Source organism: Lygodium microphyllum, chromosome 28 (genome assembly GCF_053477565.2).
Source record: "Lygodium microphyllum isolate KBCC chromosome 28, Lygodium_microphyllum_v1.1.10, whole genome shotgun sequence".
Taxonomy (NCBI): domain Eukaryota; kingdom Viridiplantae; phylum Streptophyta; class Polypodiopsida; order Schizaeales; family Lygodiaceae; genus Lygodium; species Lygodium microphyllum.
In genome coordinates, this window is record NC_141162.1 from 24808325 (window position 1) to 24815898 (window position 7574).

The following is a 7574-nucleotide window of genomic DNA, read 5'->3' on the forward strand; positions in this document are numbered from 1 at the left end:
GAATTAGAAGGGAACAAAGAGGTTTCACAAAATGTACATGTATTATTAACTCTATCGTTTCATTCTGGAAGCAATGGAGCATGCACAATCACATGGCCAAGACTTTATATTCTTCAAAATTGACTTTGATGAAAGCCTATGGTAGGCATGAATGGGACTTTGTGTTTGCTCAATGATATGGGTTCTAGTAGGTGATTTATCGCTTTTGTAGTGACACTCTTTTGGTAATGCTTCCTCTAGGATCTCAATCAATGGAGTCCTAATACCACCCCTTCCCCCTTTAGGAATCCATAAGACAAGGTTGCCTCCTAGTGCCTCGACTTTTTTCCATAGCTATTGATGCCTTGGGTTGGCTTGTCCAAGCAAAATTTGGTGCTAGTGATTTGAAGGGTATATTCTTGCCTCAACCAATTTGCTAACCAATGGTATAGACAACAATGATGACAAGTCACTCCATTCTAGCAATGTCTTAAGGACTTCTATTTAGCCTCTAGATCTATAGTTAACCCAAGTATAGCAAGTATTAAGAGCCTCTCTTGGGACCACCCCCAACCTCGTCATAGCTGAAGGTTGTTCTGTAATTCAAGATAGCCACATCTTTAAACTATTGGGCATCCCTATGGGATTCACATATGCACGTGTATGTGCATGTGGTTGAGATGTACCTACCCTAGCTAGACTAGAGGAGGTAACTTTTAGTAGTCACTCAAATGCCTTTCCCAAGCAACACCATCCAAACCCATGGAATGCATGGATGAAGGTAGTTGAGTGGTCTTCAAGTCTATCTCACAATGAAATACCACAACCTCAATCTATCAGGATCTATCTAAGGCTCCTATAGTTCTACGGTCATCTAACAATATACTAGCACCCATCTAAGAAAGGCCACTTTGCAACCTATCAAATATTAGAGCAAACTAACACCACACTTGGTTCAAAGAGAGTGTGAAATGAGGGGGAATTAAGCATCAAGCCCTCTACCATAGCATAGTCACACATTCGATCCCCTAAAACTATGTTAGTTAAGGTACTAGGATTTCCCTAAGAAGCCTTTCTAAAGTGCACCCTCAAAGGTAGTGTTCACCCACTTTTCATGCATGCACCCAAGGCATTCTTTAGTTTTCTAATTAAACCTAGTAGATTGTTTGGAGATTTACAACCAACTTGCTTATTTAATCGCTTAGCACAAGGTTCCTTCATATAATTTATGCACAAATGTGAAACCATAATTTATTCATAGATATCAAATAAGTGAAAAACAATCCTTTTGATAAAGTAGTTCTCAAAATAACTTTTGTAGCTTGTAGTTGCCCCTTTGAGACAAATATCCAATTATTAGATACCCAACCCTCTTAGGTTCATGATTAGACTCACATCCTTATCTAGAATCTAGTCTTCCAATGCTCTTGGATGTTGGGCCCATGGAGGTTTCTTTTTCCATTGTAGGACGAGTTTGAGAATGTCCAAAGCCTCCCTAATTCTCTAGCTACCATAAGAGTGAACCTTATTCTACAATGGCCTTCTCACCACTCGACCTTTGGCTAGTGTATCGAGTAGTGCCCTTCAAGGTTCATTGCTCATTAACAAAACAATGTGGGACCATAGAGGTGGGTACATGGCCATATAAGATCTACTCGTTTGAACCAATCGTAAGATTTGGAGCAAGCAAAAACCATGCTTTCAAGGAGAGACTTTCATCATTACCACAAGTGTCAACCACAATCAAAACATCCAATGCTTAATTCATCTTTTAGAAAACATTCTTTTCAAGCAAATCCCAAGCAACTCTTCAAGAGTTTGCTTATCAACCTTTAAACAATCAATTCCATCTTTTAGAAAACATTCTTTTTGAGCAACTCCCAAGCAATTTGTCAAGAGTTTGCTTATCAATCTTTAGACAATCCATTCCATATTTCCAAGGGAGATTTTACATCGCAATCATCTTCTATAAGGTACAAGAACTTCAAAGCATTCAACAATTTGAGTAAGTGTACTAGATCTATTCTTAACTCTCTTTTTAATGTGTAGCTCCCCTCAAGGCACCCTTTTAACAACTTTATTGTTCTAGTCTTTTGCACAACAACATGTTTTTGTAAAGCACTTGGTAGTAATTGAGATAACATTCTAGTGTCCATGAATAAGGTTTAGGAAGAAAACAAGTGATCATGGTTCCCTCCACAAGTCTCTAGACTTTGTATGCTTTACAAGTGTTTGACCTCGCAAGGGTCTTCAAGTTTAAGAAAGATACGCCAATTCTAGGGTTCTTTTTAGGGTCTACCAAAACCATTTTAATAAGGGTTATCAATCCAATACCTAGGTAACAACTCCTAGTTTTATTTGGGGGCTAGGCAAGTCATTTCAGCATTCAATCCCACTCATTATGACTAATGATTCTAACATAGACCGTGTCAAAGTTTGTTCATGAGGTATGTAGGCATGGTCCATTATGGGTTAGTTGTTGTCTCTCATGCATTAATATGAATCATCATATCCTTGTCTTTCAGTGCTCCTTGCATGCACATACTCCTCACATCATGAGAAGTACGTCATGGCATGCCATTAATGGTGGTGGATGGGGGCTTAACTAATTTTAAGGTAGAGAGTTGGGTGTTGATTGTCCCTTTCTTAGGAGCTCAAAGTAGAGAGAGATTGTCTTAGAAATGGGTACTTTTAGACTTTCAAACGATAAGGACGGATATGTCCAAATCATTCCTTGGTACAATTGAGATTGACAAGGCTTGCGAACAATGATGCTTCTCTCCTCTAGCTCTCAACTCAAGAATAGAGCTCTTCTTCTAAGTCTATACATCCAAGATTTGTTTTTCTTTTCCAAGGCTTTGATAGCCTTCAAGATAGTACTATCTCTCCTTCTTCCCTTTTTCTCCAAGTGACTAATTGATGATTACAAGGGGGAGGAGATGCGGAATCATCATAGCTCCTAAGATTCTTGCTTGATTTCCATCCTAGAGTGTCAAGGGAGTGGGGGGGTTGCATCTACTTAGCCACATGGACAACCCTTTATTAGTTGTCCTTGGGTCATGTTGTGAGACAATTGAGTTGGTAGCCTAGCTTGGGTCGTTAAGATGGTGGCCCTCATGGGCATGGTAGGGCCATTGAGGCAGCCCAACAACTCTCTATTTTGGGTGGTGACCTATTACACTGCATTGGTAGTGGCTATGCCCAATGCCATATACCTTATTAAAGGCTTAGTTATATAGCTATTATTCATCCCATTTATTATAGTTATTATCGTTATCATCATGATAGTTGTATTATTATTGTTGTTATTGTAGAAGCTACTATATTATTACCATTACAATGGTCACTACTATCATCATCATTATTTTTAACTATTATTAGTTCTATAAACATGGTGGTTGTCTTCAATATTTACACCATTGCTACTTCAACTATTAATGATGCATTTGCCTTACTCAATATGTTAAGGCAAAATGCCAGCTTACCATCATCAAGATCATGGTCTCTCTCTAGCCTTCTCATGTGAGGATTTGATAATAAAATGTTTCCATGAGTGTTAAGCTTGATAGCCTCACTTTTGATGGTTGTAACAAGAGTTGAGAGTAAGAAACTAGCATTATTCTTATTGAAGAAACTATGTATATTACAATGGTCTTGTTCATGTAAGGGGAATAATTTGCAAAGCACATTTTAGCAAGTATATGAATTTGTAAGGTTAGTTTAGGGATCGATAGTGTTGATTATCAATGGCAAAAGAACAAAGGAAGATGATAGCAAAGGTCACAACTTATAGTGAGGAATCCATTGCTAATCCTTTGACCCGCAAAGATGTGGATGTACATCATCATATAGAAGCCTAAGAAGGACGTAGGAAGAAGAAGAAGAAGAAGAAGAAGAAGAAGAAGAAGAAGAAGAAGAAGAAGAAGAAGAAGAAGAAGAAGAAAAGGAATGCGACTTGCATTATCAGAAGCCAATGGTTAGCAAGGGTTATGCATCTAAGAGTAGTAGAGCCTTGGAATAATCATAACTAAAGCCAAAGGAGGACGAATCAGAGAGCAAGTCTAGTAGTGACAACTTGGAAGGTGTGTTTGGGGAAGATCATGAGGAAGGAGATTGACCTTGACCTGTTAAGAAATAATATCAAAGGCACATGGTTCATCAAATTCAAGAGATGGACTGGTGATAAACACTAGATTTTTAGGATGTTAGTTATTTAAAGCTTGATTATTGAAATGGTTGTTTTTGTATATTATATGTGAAGGAAGTGAGCCTTAAAGTGGAAGTACAGAGCGAAAGTAAGAGCTATTGCAAAAGGAGCAAGAGTAAGAGAGAGAGAGGCACAAGATGTGGGAACTCCAACAATCACAATGTGTGACTGGCTTGCCCTTTATTCAAATATCAATGAAAGAATAAGGAATGAAGTAATAATGATGGGTATCCAATACCTGCAGTGTATAGGTGTGGGGTTAAGTGATATACAATGCAGGTACTATTAGTGTAACTAATACACGGGTGGCTAGGCATAGGGACCTTTACCCTCAACAACCTTCCACTTGAAGGCAAATATGCCCCTAGTGAGGAGAGAATAAGGAAAAAGTGACAAAATACAAGTGTACTGGTGCACAAATCGGATGTTGTATGCGTGCGTAGTGAATGCTGGAAGGTCCCTAAGAACAAAAAACTCTAGTAAAACTCATAAAGTAAGAAGAAGGTTTTGCACGACATGAGACCAAAAAGACAAATTGGATGCAATCTCCCCCCATGCCTTTTGTGAGTGCTTCACAAGGCATGAATTTATAAATTTATTAATCTTCAAGCTAAAAAATAGCCCAATTTATAATTAGCATGCTTTGGCTTTTGTGTTTACTTTTGTCCAAATAAAGAATAAATCGGTTGGGCATCCCCAAAATCAGGCTGTGCCCAAATACAATGTCCAATAATAAAATATTTAAAATGAGTGCCTATGCACATACAAAATAATAAATATTTATCAAGTGCTTTAATAAATAAACACATATAAATAAATATTAATGCTACGCCTTTAATGATAAGGTGCCACCCATAAAAAATGATAATTTCTTCTAGATAATCGGAATACACGCCATCGCTCGGTGCTTCCCAACGCCACAAATGCCTACTCTACACATCAACTAAAGCATTCACAATTGTTAGAAAATAATAAAATTAAACTGACAAAAGTGAATACCTAGCAGTCTTTAACTACAAAAATAAATAAATAGGTTGGAACTTTGTCATAACCTTAATTTAATATGAGTGCACTCTAAACTCATAAACGTCCATTAATTTAAATATGTATTTTGCAGAATCACCCGCTGTGGAATTATCCACGTGCACATTAAATTAACATGACGCCTGAAAAAGATAGGCATCCTCGTCAACTTCTCGCACAAGGAATCCACCGTGTGTACAAGCCCCGACAAATAAATATAGTTTTACGGAATCCACCGCAGAACCTCACGAAATCCACCGTGTGGAATATGCCTCCCAGCATCATACCCCCGAGGTGGGATAGCAATGAGGGGTAAGCATGTAAGTCGCTGGCGTGCATCCATTGGGCCTCTTCAACAAGATGATTTTTAAATTTAACCAAATATCTAGAGTATCTACGGCCAGTTCTAGTGGTCATAAAGTCAATATCTAGAATAGTTTCAGATTCAAGAATTTTAGTTTCTTCTTCTGACAAAGGAGGATTTTCATAGATAGGGTGTACTGGTAATTGGCCTCTAAAAGGTCGTAGTAAACTGATATGAAAAGTATTATGAAATTTCCAGTATTGGGATAGTTCTAATTTCAATGCATTGTCATTGATTTTGTGAATGATTTTGAAAGGTCCATAAAATCTAGGTGCTAATTTAACAACAGGGTGTTTCTTAACACTTTGCAATCTTCTCTTTTATATGTGTAACCAAACATAATCATCAACATTGAAACTCATGGCTTTTCTTTTCTTGTTATCTTGTCTAGTGTATGATTGCTGGGCTTTCACAATCATGTCTTTAACTTTTGCAAAAATAGTAGCATGCATATTTGCAATATCATCAGTAGCTTTAACTTTGTTTGACAATGATGTAATAGGTATAGGCAATCTATGTCCATAAATTATGTCAAAAGGTGCTTTATATGTAGCTGTGTGTGGTGTATTATTGTATGAAAATTGAAGTAGATACAAATGTGTATCCCATGTTTGTGGTTTTGAAATTGTGTACACACACAAAAGCTCTAGAATTGTAATGTTAGTAGCTTCTGTTTGCCCATTGGTTTCAGGATGAAATGCAAATGAAAAATCAATCTTAGTACCTAAATTGGCAAACAAAGTAATCCAAAAATTATTGCAAAATCTAGAATCACGATCAGAAATAATAACTTTTGGCAAACCATGGTTAGTGAAAACAGTCTTAAAAAACAATTGTGCAGCTTGAGATGCAATTAATGTTTTCTTCCATGGTAGGAAATATGCTTGTTTGCTAAATCGATCTACTATAGTCCAAATCATATCATGAATAGATTGTGTGTTAGGTAAACCAGCTATAAAATCCATTGAAATATGTTCCCATGGTTATTTCAGGAATTGGTAAAGGCATTAACAAACCATATTGCTTACTATGGTGTCGCTTGACTCTTTGACAAATTAAACACTTAGAAATAAAGTTAGAAACATCAGATTTCATTTGTGGCCAGTAAAAATCTTCAATCAATGTTCTTAAAGTAGAAATAATATCTCTATGGCCTTGATATGGGGGACAATGAATTTCATGCAACACAAATGATCTAAATGAAATAGTGACACACAATCTTTTCTCATAAAACATAAATATATCAGAATAGGATAAATAATCAATTGGAATCCAGTTATTATCAACTAATTTATTCCAATCAGCTTGAAAACTAGGGTCATGGTCAAATGTATCCTTCATAGGAATAAGGGAATCAAAAGATATAACATAAATATTATAGAGACTTGGCCTTATACTTAATGCATCGACAACAACATTCTCTCTTCCGAGTTGATATTGGATAAGTGAATGAAAACTTTGAATAAAAGTAGCCCATTTAATATGACGGTTAGAAATTTGTGACTAAGAAGATGTTTGATACTTTGTTGGTTAGTTTTGATCATGAATTTGGATCCCATTAGATAATGTCTCCATTGGCATAAGGCTTGTACTATAACTAACAATTCTTTATCATAGGTGGAATACTTTAGCTTAGAGGGTTTAAGTTTGCAACTAGAATAGGCTATGGGATGTGAATCTTGCATAAGGACAGCTCCTATTCTTGATTTGCTAGCATCAATGACTACTAGAAAGAATGGTCGATTAAAGTCAAGTAATTGCAAAACAGGTGCATGTGTTAAAGCATGTTTCAATAAATCAAAAGGCTTTTGTCGGTTGTTAGACCAACGATATACAACACCTTTCTTTAATAATTTCGTTAAAGGTAATGCAAGGAATGAAAATTTTCTCACAAGTTTTTTGTAAAAGCTAGTCAGACCTAAGGAAGAATGTAATTCATGCACATTTTTAGGGATTGGCCAATTTATAATTGATGCCAGGAGGCATATTCCACAGTGGATT